Raw genomic sequence first — 12,937 nt, 5'->3', positions numbered from 1 at the left:
GAGCATGGAGGCGCTACCAGGAGACAGGCCAGTATATCAGGAGATGTGGAGGAGGCCGTAGGACGGCAACAACCCAGCATCAGGACCGCTACCTCCACCTTTGTGCAAGGATGGACAGGAGGAACACTGCCAGAGCCCTGCAAAATGACCTCCAGCGGGCCACAAATGTGCATGTGGCTGCTCAAATGGTGAGAAACAGACTCCATGAGGGTGGTATGAGGGCCCGATGTCCACAGGTGGGGCTTGTGCTTACAGCCCAACACCGTGCAGGACATTTGGCATTTGCCAGAGAACACCAAGATTGGCAAATTTGCCACTGGCGCCCTGTGCTCTTCACAGATCAAAGCAGGTTCACACTGAGCACATGTGACAGACGCAACAGGATCTGGAGATGCCGTGGAGAATGTTCTTCTGGCTGCAACATCCTCCAGCATGACTGTTTGGCAGTGGGTCAGTAATGGTGTGGGGTGGTATTTCTTTAGGGAGCTGCACACCCTCCATGTGCTCGCCAGAGGTAGCCTGACTGCCATTAGGTACCGAAATGAGATCCTCAGACCCCTTGTGAGACAATATGCTGGTGCAGTTGGCCCTGAGTTCCTCCTAATGCAAGACAATGCTAGACCTCATGTGGCTGGAGTGTGTCAGCAGTTCCTGCAAGATGAAGACATGATGCTATGGACTGGCCCACCCGTTCCCCAGACCTGAATCCAATTGAGCACATCTGGGACATCATGTCTCGCTCCATCCACCAACGCCACGTTGCACCACAGACTGTCCAGAAGTTGGGGGATGCTTTAGTCCAGGTGTGGAAGGAGATCCCTCAGGAGACTATCCGCCACCTCATCAGGAGCATGCCTAAGCATTGTAGGGAGGTCATACAGGCACGTGGAGGCCACACACACTACTGAGCCTCATTTTGACTTGTTTTAAGGACATTACATCAAAGTTGGATCAGCCTGTAGTGTTTTTTTCCACTTTAATTTTGAGTGTAACTCCAAATCCAGACCTCCATGGGTTGCTAACTTTGATTTCCCTTGATAATTTTTGTGTGATTTTGATGTCAGCACGTTCAACTATGTAATGAACAAAGTATTTAATAAGAATATTTCATTCATTCAGATCTAGGATGTCTTATTTTTGTGTTCCCTTTATTTTTTTGAGCAGTGTATATTGAAGAGTGATTGGATGGAGAGGCCAGAAAGCTGTAGATGAACATAGTTCTTGTTGTTAAAAGAGAACAAGAAAGTGCATTCAAGGCTCTCTGAAGTAAGGGAACCTGTATTATTCAAATATGCTTTGGTGGTTTCGCCTTTCAGTGTATGTCATGAGCATTTGCCTTCTTGACTCAGGACTTCTGAGAGGTTAGGCTGTCTATCAAAATAGTGGCCTGATGTTGCAGATACCTGGACTCCAGCATCTGTTGTTTCTCTTGGCATATGAAATAGGAACAAGCAATTACCCAGCAATTGCCTGTGATGTTGGAAAAAAATGGCTTTTGAGTTTTGCATGCCAATAAAAAAATTTCATATTCATTTTCTGAATATGAACTCCTTGTCATCTGTCTTTCTTCACTTCAAAAATCATTCACATTTTCCAAAATCCTAGAATGTTTTTCCTTATTGGAACTTTAATGCTTTAGCTATTAGCAATATCCACACGTCATGTCCAGTAATGAATAGGCAGATTTTTCATCCTGTAGCTGCTTACCTAAACAGAAAAGGTAAAAAACCTGGAAATGCAAATGTTAAATGTTTTATGTGCTACAGCTTGTTCACCACAAATATATTTTTCTTTCCCACACAATGAGCTAAGATACATTTATGTAATATTTCTGGTTCTCAGCAGCAAACCATGGTTTATTATGAAGACAGCAATTCTGGCATATATCTGTATCTTTCCTCCACTGTACATGAACAGAAAAAAATCCAGATGCTCTTGCTCGAATAGTGTCATAATTTTGTTCACAATTTAGTGCCCCAAATTGTACTTTTTTACTTTGGTTTGTGATCTTAATTAATGATCAAACAAGTTAAAGAGTTATAATTGCATAGTTTCCTGCTTAAGATGCCACAGCAAAACTAGGCTGCTTACTAGATTTAGAAATGTATAGATATAGAGAAATAAAAATACCTACATAGCTTGTACTTAAAGATAAAGGTAAAGGTTTCCCTCATACATTTGTGCTAGTCGTTCCTGATTCTAGGGGGCAGTGCTCATCTCTGTTTAAAAAGCTGAAGAGCCAGCACTGTCCGAAGACGTCTCCGTGGTCATGTGGCCAGCATGACTAAATGCAGAAAGCGCACAGAACACTGTTACCTTCCCACCAAAGGTGGTTCTTATTTTTCTACTTGCATTTTTACGTGCTTTCAAACTGCTAGATTGGCAGAACCTGGGGCATGTAACGGGCGCTCACTCGGTTACGCAGCGGTAGGGATTCGAACCGCTGAACTGCCGACCTTTCTGATTGACAAGCTCAGAATCTTAGCCACTGAGCCACTACATCCCTGTAGCTTGCACTTACTCATCCTCATAACATAAAGTGGATTATTTTCACACGTGCATTGAGCTTCCACTTTGTGTGTGGCAGAGTTGGAATAATCCCCATTGGACTTATTTCATGAATCCTTTTCTTTACTCAGTCCCCTTTTATCTCAGAGGATAAATGTAGACTCTTCAAACCATCCTATGCCTTTCTTACATTTAAATTGGGCTGCTGTTCAGTGTGGATGTTGGGACTGTGTGAGGCAGCTTTGATTCACCTTTAATGAGGCTCTTTGTGCCATGACCCCAAGATGAGTGTGGAAGTACCTTGGCTTTACAAGTTACTCTAAGATACCTTTGAGTCTTTCCTTAATCTCTTCTGGCTCCTTTAAACCCCCAAAGAAGGTCCTGCAAATGCCCTGTGATCACAGAAGTCTTTCATGATGCTTCCAATATTGCAAAGTGCTAGAGAAAATAGCAGAAGAGACAGGATCAGAGCAAAGTGAGGGGACCGTGAAGCAGCTTTAAAGGGGTACTTTATGTCAACTTTCATTGAAACATGTACCCCTCAAAGCTTTGCACAATCCCAGGGAACTCCCATTTATTGTGTCATGTCATAATTGCCTTCCTGTTACAAATTTACATCCTCATGTGTTTCCCATACAGGAGCCTAGGTAGATGCATTTGGTCTGAGAATAATGGCACCACATGGACTTAGATAATTGATATTCAGTTATGCAGTGAAGGAACTGTGTGGATGGGAAGCACTCTTGCATATCTAAGTCATGTGGAATAGTCCCATGGATGAAGGAATCCTCTATAGTTGAGTGAAAGATGCCAATCCTCCCGTTAATGTATACACTGTGTAAGTTTCCTTCTTTCATGTGTTGGGCTTGTAGAACCCCATTGTTTGCTTCTCTTTATTCACAAAGCCACTAAATAGAATGTTATATCTAATCATGAGCAAATCATAGCAGCTTTTGAGATCCATACAGAACACTGGACTAGACAGTCAGTTTTAGAATGGATGGAACACACAATGAAATGTGCAATAGTCAAGCTAACTGGACATCCTCTAAAGGGATTGCTTGTGTTTTACTTATGCCAAAGGTTTGTTGGCTATAATCTTTATTAACAGAGTTACACATGGCTTGGTGCAGAACTAATGTTGTCTTGGTTTTGGAAATTTCTCAGGCATTAATTTCTTTGGCTTAGCAACTTTATTCTGAATGTGCTTGAAAATTGCTTTTGGATTTCTTCTGGTGGCCTTTTTGGATTTATTTTATTGCCAAAAGTGAGGGACGATGCTGCTACTATATCCTTTCCAATATCTCTCCACAGGTCTGAAGATTCCTTGGCTATCTCATGAGAGGTATTTTTACCCCAATGTCTTCCTTCAGGATTTAGTTAAAGCATTGCCTTAGTAATTTGCAGGTTCCCAGGCTTCCCACACTCCTGGTCAGCATATAACTAAATACAGTAACAGTGAGAATGCCACATTTCCTATGTGAGAATATTCCCAACGTTCTTGTTTCCTGTAAAACAGATGTCTTTGTTCATCAAATTGAGAACAAAACTAAATGCAAAGCAATATTTCTCCACAGGCCCAAGTAGAATGATTTCTTGATTAGTTGAAGGTCTTTGTTTTTCTCATTGACAGGATTAGGATTTATTTCATTTATATGCCGCCCTTTTCCCCGAAGGGGACTCAGGGCAGCTCACAACTCAGTCAAGGGAAAGGAGGTACAAACAGGGGATAAAAAAGACAAACAAACAATACAGAATTTAAAACACACAACAACCATACCATTCGAGAAGGGGGGGCAGAAGCTCTTTAGCCCCAGGCCTGCCGGAATAGCCAGGTTTTAAGGGCTTTGCGGAAGGCCTGGAGGGTGGTGAGGGTTCGAATCTCCATGGGGAGCTCGTTCCAGAGGGTCGGAGCAGCCACAGAGAAGGCTCTCTTCTGGGTAGTCGCCAGTCGACACTGGCTGGCGGATGGAATTCGGAGGAGGCCTAATCTGTGGGATCTGTTCGGTCTATTGGAGGTGACCGGCAGCAGGCGGTCTCTCAAGTACCCAGGTCCAATACCATGAAGGGCTTTATAAGTGATATAAATATTACTTATATCTATTATTACTTAATAGATATCATCCTTCCCAATTAAACCAGACAGGAAACACAATCAGATGACCTAATACTACTTTATTGTAAGGTTACATTAACAGAATCTTGCAAGTCTGAAAGTACAAATCTCCCACCATTTTTTTTTACAATCTGACTAAATAGAATACCGAGTAATCTAACCCTAATAGATGGGCCTTCTCCAAAACTTACTTTGATGCTCTCCCATCAGTTCTACTGGTGGGAAGATTTCATGGAACTCCTTATTTGCAGTAAGTTTGTTCTTGTGGATCTAGGGAGGTAGGAACTCTCACTGTTATGATGCTTCAAGATGTATTTTGATCACTCAAATCATTTCCAAATGTGACAGCCACATTGATAAATCTATCATTTTAAAGGGGTGCTAACCTTTATTCACGTATCGGGTGGCCAAACATCTTCACCAAGTTATGCAACTGTATGAAACTTTAATTAGACATGCTATTTTATTGTCTTATTTGTTTTACCTTTCCAAATAATGATTTATTTATTTTTTACCGTAAAGGCTGGTGAAATAGTAGAATAAAGATTCCTGATTTGACTATTAAGCAGCTGTGGATTCTTTCCCCTCTTGTCTGATCATTCTCTTGGTAGCACCTCTTCCTCTTTTCCCTCAAGGTCATTCATATATGCTACTAAACTAGGGTATGAAAGGCTCCTATTGGAGGACACCTATCAGTGTCAACCAGAGCTAAACCAAGGATCTGAATCAATAGAAAGCAGCTTCCTATGTTTCTTTGATTTAGAAGTAAGCACCATTGAGTTCTGAGTGTCTTATAATAATTATAATTATACGATACGATACGATACTTTTATTTGTATGCCGCCCTTTTCCCTGGGGGGACTCAGGGCGGCTCACAGTTCAGGGGGAGGGGAGGACAAACCAAGTTACATATAAGACAATACATCGTTAAAAGCACAACATTCATACTATTCGGGTAGGGTTAAGGTCTTTAGCCCCAGGCCTGTCGGGACAGCCAGGTTTTGAGGGCTATGCGGAAGGTCTGGAGGGTGGTGAGGGTACGAATCTCCACGGGGAGTTCGTTCCATAGGGTCAGAGCTGCCACAGAGAAGGCTCTCCTCCGCGTGGTTGCCAGTCGACATTGACTGGCTGATGGAACTCGGAGGAGGCCTAATCTGTGGGATCTAATTGGTCGAGTGGAGGTAATTGGCAGTAGGCGGTCTCTCAAGTACCCAGATCCAATACCATGAAGGGCTTTGTAGGTGACAACTAGGACCTTGAAGCGTACCCGGAGATCAACAGGTAGCCAGTGCAGCTCGCGGAGGATAGGTGTTACATGGGTGAAACGAGGTGCACCCACGATCGCTCGCGCAGCCGCATTCTGGACTAGCTGCAGTCGCCGAATACTCTTCAAGGGCAGCCCCATGTAGAGCACGTTGCAGTACTCCAGCCTAGAGGTCACAAGGGCACGAGTGACTGTTGTGAGGGCCTCCCGGTTCAGGTAGGGACGCAACTGGTGCACCAGGCGAACCTGGGCAAATGCCCCCCTGGTCACAGCTGACAAATGTACAAATGCATATAACTGTACATATGTTTATGATCTTTATTACTTATGATAAAACATGGTTTCTAAATAGAATAGAATTCTTTATTGGCCAAGTGTGATTGGACATACACAAAATTTGTCTTTGGTGCCTATGCTCTCAGTGTACATAAAAAGACAAGATATGTTCATCAAGAATCATAAGGTACAACACTTAATGATAGTCATAGGGTACAAATAAGCAATCAGGAAACAATCAGTATCAATATAAATCGTAAGGATACAAGTAACAAGTTACAGTCATGCAGTCATAAATGAGAGGAGATGGCTGATAGGAACGATAAGATTCATAGTAATAGTAATGGGTTCCACCACAAATGCGCGTACGACAAAAGCGTGTGTGACTAAACCACGGTGACAAAACCGCGTCGTCAAAACCACGGAGACGAATGAGCGCTGAAGCGCGCCGACAACAGCGCACCGACAGAAGCGCGCTGTAACATAACCCTAAAAATAACCCTAAACCTAACCCTAAACCTAACCCTGAACCTAACCCTAAACCTAACTCTAAACCTAACCCTAAACCTAACCCTAAACCTAACCCTAAACCTAACCCTAAACCTTATCTTAACTTAAATCGCGCTTCTGTCGGCGCGCTGTTGTCGGCGCGCTGTTGTCGGTGCGCTTTTGAAATCACGGTTTTAGCGCCGCGGTTTTGTCGGCACGTTTTTGACGTTTGTGGTTATGTCGTGCCACGATAGTAATGCAGCCTTAGTGAATAGTTTGACAGTGGTGAGGGAATTATATACAATAGAACGTATATTTCTATTTGTGCTCAGCTCAGACTTCTATGTTATTAGGCATTGTGATCTTTTATAGTGAGCCTGTGAGCACATATGATTTATGAGTTGCACATTAAGGCTCAGCCACTCTGTCCTTCTGCTCCCATGGATGGAAATTAAAATGTTTTCCAAAGTCTGCCTCTGTCCATTTAGATGGAGCATTGTTATAACTGCTCCATGGAGGCCTCCAAAGAACTCAGCATGGCTCCTAGGATTAGTGATGAGATACATTGTCTTTTGTGTGGATAAAATGTGAGCTCCAGCTGGAATGACTGAAAGCTTTTGGTCTGCAGGTGTTTTGCAGGGCTGCCTAAAATTAGTTTCATGGTCTTACCTCCAATGGGAAGGCTTCCATTTCAGCAAAGCCATTAGCACCACTTGGCAGCTCAAAGTGGCACCCAGGTTATCTGACGTCAGTCAGAGAGGCCAAAGACTATAATGCAATGATGAACATCTTTAGATCTCAGATGAAGTGCCCCAAGAACCTTTCTTTCCCTCTGCATGAACTATGGCTATGCTGTGACATGGCACATTGGCACTTCGAATTCTTTTTAATGCTTTAAACTCGGAAAGAAAAAGGGGAGACAAGAATAATGAAAAATCAGGGTGTTTTTTTTTTAAAGAAGTCAGCTTGCAATCTCAATTGTTAGGTTTATAATTCTTTGGTCTCCGTGTTATTTTTCTTTAATTTTCTTACTTTATGTCTATTATTAATGCAATTATTACTAATGCAAGCATTCATTTGCAGTTTAATTGGTTGGCTCTGTCTTTTTCTTCTCTTTTTAAAAGGAAATATAATTGTTTAACATTGTCCAGGTTTTGTTTCTTTTTCTTCACTGTTCATTTATGGGAATATTATTATTGCAAAGAATATCATCTTTATCCCATTCCGCATTCTAATCAATCTGTCCAATTTTCACTTAACGTTTGGACATTTGTATTCAATGTGAGAGTGTAACGGAGGAGAATGTGAAGACTTACCACTTGGATCCCCATAATCTGCCTTTAAAATGGGGGGATCCTTTGATACCTACTGTACATGAGGTGACAACCTTATATTCAAGCCTAAATATTGTCATTGCTGCTGTTGGCAGTTTTTGGGACTTGCTTTAGATCAAGAGCAAGTAACTTTTTGGCTACCATGGGCTGAAAAACATTTCTGGGGAGGTGGAGAGCCAGTTTGGACTAGGTATCAAAATCAAGGGCCGGAGTGCTTAGATCTGGTCCACAGGGCTGCCCTGAAAACAGCAAAGGACCAGCCCACAGTGCCTCTGCCAGCAAAAATGGAGCTTGGGAGGGCTGCAAATGGCCCTCTCGATCTCCATTTTCCCTGGCAGAGAGTTGCAAGAGGACATCGCAGCTAAAAATGTAGCTTGCGAGGGCCCTCCCGAGCTCCATTTTCACTGGCTGAGGGTTGCAGGAAGCCGTCACAGCTGAAAACAGAGCTCGGGAGCCCATTTTCGCTGGCACCTTTTTTGTGAGTGTCTTCCTATGTCTGGCTATTCAACAACCCATTTGGCTTTCCACTGGAAATTGATGTTAAAGTTATTGGACAGAAGTTGTTCAAGTGCCAGTGGGGGCTTCCTGGATCTGAGTCTTTTGGTGATAAATGAAGAATGTTGGCATGCATTGATAGGAGCTGTTCATGATTTTTCTGTATTCTCTTACTAGTGAATCTTGCCTTTGTAAAGCTGGAGGTGCTGTATGATTCAGAAGAAGAAGCCAGAAAGTTGTCATGATTTTAATACAGCTGTTTATAATCCTCATGGTGTCATTGAATTTGGAGTCTAACTTACTAGCATGGCAACTGTTAAGCTGTATGGGGGCAGTAAACTAACCCTAGTGCTTATGGTGGCAGCTGAAGCTCCCCATTTAGTTCCACATAATTTCTGGAGTATGTCGTTCCTAGTATTCTCTATGTGTATCTTGTAGGAGAGAGTCCAGTCCAATGTTACTTTGGATGGGGATCATAGGGGAGTAAGTTATTTAAGCAGACCTTTGGGGCTTCATATGTTAATTTGTTGCTAAGTTACGCACATAGTTACGGTTTTGAAAATAGGCCTTTGAACTATAAAATGTCTATTTTCAGGCCATGCATCACAATTTCCAACTGTTTCCCCATTCAGTAGCTACTTCAGCTTCCATGTGAAATGATGCTTTGAGGACCACAAAAGATGTGACTTCAGGACTGTGCGTGGCCCTGGGACAGTGCATGGCACAGCTTTCCTATCTTTGTCTTAGGAAAACGAGTGTGAGATTTCTGTCCGAGAGTGATCTTGATAAGTTCCACATTTTTGTGGCTTACCGTTATGCCATCAGTTAAACTTGCAGCTAAATACCACTAATGCCTAGGAGATGGCTTTCTGGCTAATGTCCAGACACTCATTCAATTCACCATCCTGTTTGGCTTGGATGCGATTCAACCTTCCCTGCCTCCCCATCTTGCCTGAGCAATTTGGATTGGCTTTCTTCCCTGCTGCCCACAGAGCACCATTTCAGGTGGGCCAGGGCATTTAGAAACAGCCTGCTGGGGGTGGCAGAAGTCACTAAAACCAGCCTCTTCATCGGTGTAAATGGAAATAGATTTATTAAGACCGCTAACTGCTTTCACACCTTCTGTATATCTTTGATTCATAAAATGACTTGGATTTATTCCTTTTGTCCATCCACGGGAGCCTTGGAGACTGGATAAATTTTGCTTGTTTTGTACAGAAAGTGAATAGAAGTGGTGGTTTCTAAAGCTGAGGGGAGGGGAAAAAAAAAACCCTCCGCTGATGAAGATTAGAAGCCAGGATGGTTTTCAGATTCAAGTCATTTTCTCTATTGAAAAACTGGCAGGACTCTGCTATATTCAAGACACATATGAAATTGCTTCAGAGCGCATTTCTATTTGAGACACTAACAACAACAACATATTCGAAGCCCATATATTCAATCTATATCCCGAGCATGCCTTTTCCAATCTGCTGCCCTTGAGATGTTGTGATCTAGATGTTTCAAGCATTAGCCCTGCTAGTTGGATGTGACTGGCTTGGCAGCCCTGTGTCTTCTTTTACTCTTCTTCAGGGAAGACAGTTTTGTGGTCTTAGAAATCATTTTTTGATTTCCATCGTTCTGGTTGGGGTGGGGAAATCACTTCATCTTATAACAGGTTCTTCTTTAGATTATAAAAATAAGTTGGAATTTATTCTTCCTTATTACTTGAATCTCAAGGTTCCCCCACATCCCCACCCCCACTAGCTATCCTACCAGAGCAATGATATCATGTATAAAAGCTGAACAAGGGCCGGTCTGGTTTTTCATGGACCGTAATCCAAAATGTGAGCCGGTCCAAGGCTATTAATATTAACCTCATTTATTCAATCATTTCTAGAGGAAGATCTGGGATCATACCCAAAGCTTTGGAGTGAATTGCGTCAGGCTCATGTTGTGCCTTCCTGAATGATGTTTCAGACATTAAATGCTTGTTTGTTAACATTTAGTTTTTAATTATTTGATTAAAAATCCTCCCTGGAATGTTTAAGCCTCTTTTTTTAAAAAAATCTTGTAGTCTCTATTTATTCCCTTCTTCTGTCGATGGTAACTGATGCTCTGTGTGTCTCTTTAAGTGAGAGAACAAGAGAAAGAATGATCAGTAGTTCCATTAAGGCTGGAATTTGGGGCTTAGGTCCAAGACTTTGAATCCTGAAGGGTCTCCAGTTTCTGAGCCAAAACCAAAAACATAACTTATTTGCTGTCAGAGAATAACTGGCTGAATATTTATTGTATGTTTGTTTTATTATATGACTTTAAAAATGCATGGATTCTGATCAGCAACAAAATAATATTTAATCAAAATAAACAGCTGCTGTCCGAAGTGATCCCAGTTCCATAAAACCATTAAGTGTAAGACTTACAATAAACTAGCCACATCACTCTTATCTCCAGCAGTGGGTGACACATTTTGTTACCACCAGTTCTTCATGCACACGCCTTCTGCACATATGCCCAGTCTCAAAAACATGCCTAAATAGGACAGTATGGAGCTGGGGCGGGTAGGCAGGCCGAGCTGTGATTTCCGCTACCAGTTTGGGTGAACCAGTCTGAACCGGCTGAATAACATCTCTGCTTATCTCTATGTGTGGAAAGAAGGAAGAAAAGAAGTTAGGAAGGAAGTTAGGAAGGAAGGAAGGAAGGAAGGAAGGAAGGAAGGAAGGAAGGAAGGAGCAAAATCAGGGCATGTCCTGAAAATTACAGATGGAAAGATGGATCCCAAGTAGAGTTCATACTTGCAAAGGTGTGTGTGTGTGTGTGTGTGTGTGTGTGTGTGTGTGTTTATATGTGAAGCTGTAGTAGAATATTCAACAATACAAAGAACTCTCTGGCCATGGAGGATAACAAAACCCAGAAGATTAGTTTTCATTTTGGCAGAATGTGATGCATGAGAAATTAACTATTTATCTCCTTTATAATATTCTATGGCTCCTTCCTTTCAGCCCCCCCCCCCCCCCCAAAATCCCCAATGCTTCACAGGAGTCCATTTAATTCAAATACATTTTGCCATTGGTTTCAAAGGGACATGAATTGTACCTATTGCAATGAAAGGAAAGGAAAGGAAACTAGAACTCTCACAGAGTTCTAGCATTTTTATGGGCAACCCTTGAAATGTTTATAATCCCATTTCTTTTCCAAATGTTTGGGTCCTATCAGCATTCTTGGAAAATTATTTATTTAACATATTTGCATGGCCATCCATCTCAAAAGCAATGTATGAAAAAACAGCATCACACAGACAAAAAAACAACAACAAAAAACCGAGAACAGAATCAAGAAAAAAATAAATAAAAATAAATGTTTGGGAGGTACAACCCAGAGTTCTATTAGGAAACAAGCTCAGTGGCACATCAAAGTGTGAAAAAATGCTTGGTCAAATTGCTTATGGTAGTCATTGCATTTCTTTGAGCTTCTTATAGTAGCCCCATAGATGGAAATGCCTACTTTTCAGACTTTCCTTTCCACATCATTGTGTTTGGATAAAAGGGAAAGCAGAACTATATTATCTGTTCTGACCCCCTCCTCCATCCAGTAACGAATGCTGAGACAAGCTTAACTGGAATGTACTTTATTAGCAAGAAACCAAAACTTCGGTGGCTGAAAGCCAAGCATAACAAACAGATAAGAACCTTGGCAGCAACTCAGACAAGCCTTGGCAGCAATCCAGCCTGCCAAGCTAGTTACAAAAGTTCTCCAACTTTTAGTCAATGTGTTGACTTCTGCAAGAGGGGTGTGTGCACAAGCAGTCTTTTTATAGTCTGGAGAGGAGCCTAATGACCACCAGCTGAGTGCAATTACCTCCTGTAACTGCGCAACTGTTCCTGACGCCTATTAGCTCTTCTGTGCCGGGCATCCAGGAACAACTCACTGCTGGCTTCCGGATCACTCTCCCTTGTCTCCTCCCCACTGGTCCAAGGCTCAGGCGCCTCCTGGTGGCCAACCAGCCTCTCTGAGCCCTGCTCGGAGTCGGAACCCTGTCCAGGGTCCTCCACATCTTCCAGAGCCTACTCATAGGGCCCCTCGCTGTCGGAGTCTGGTGGCAGCTCCAACGGCTCCTGCTGGGCCACAACAATTATCTATCCCAGGATTTTTTTTCTGTTATCCTCTGTTTAACTTGATGCCCACCACCATTCATTTGTTGAAAAAAACAGCTTGGGATTTCGCTATCAGGGTGACCCTTGGCTCAGGGACTTTGAGAATGGCTTTGCCCGATCTCTTCATGTGATTACAGCCACCCAGAAGGGAATGCCAATGGGGTTAATAATCACCCTGACTTCATGGTGTCTACACCATCTGACTTTCATGACTACAGACCCTCAACCTTTCTAGATCTTATGATAAGGATTCCCAAACACCCGATACATTTTTTTGAGCTTAACTCTGTGTGGATGAACCCTTCTTTGTCAGAGGGTTTTA

This window comes from Thamnophis elegans, chromosome 3, assembly GCF_009769535.1.
Source record: "Thamnophis elegans isolate rThaEle1 chromosome 3, rThaEle1.pri, whole genome shotgun sequence".
In the NCBI taxonomy this organism is placed as follows: Eukaryota; Metazoa; Chordata; class Lepidosauria; order Squamata; family Colubridae; genus Thamnophis; species Thamnophis elegans.
The sequence above is the reverse complement of the archived record's forward strand: the minus strand, read 5'-3'. Positions refer to the sequence as shown.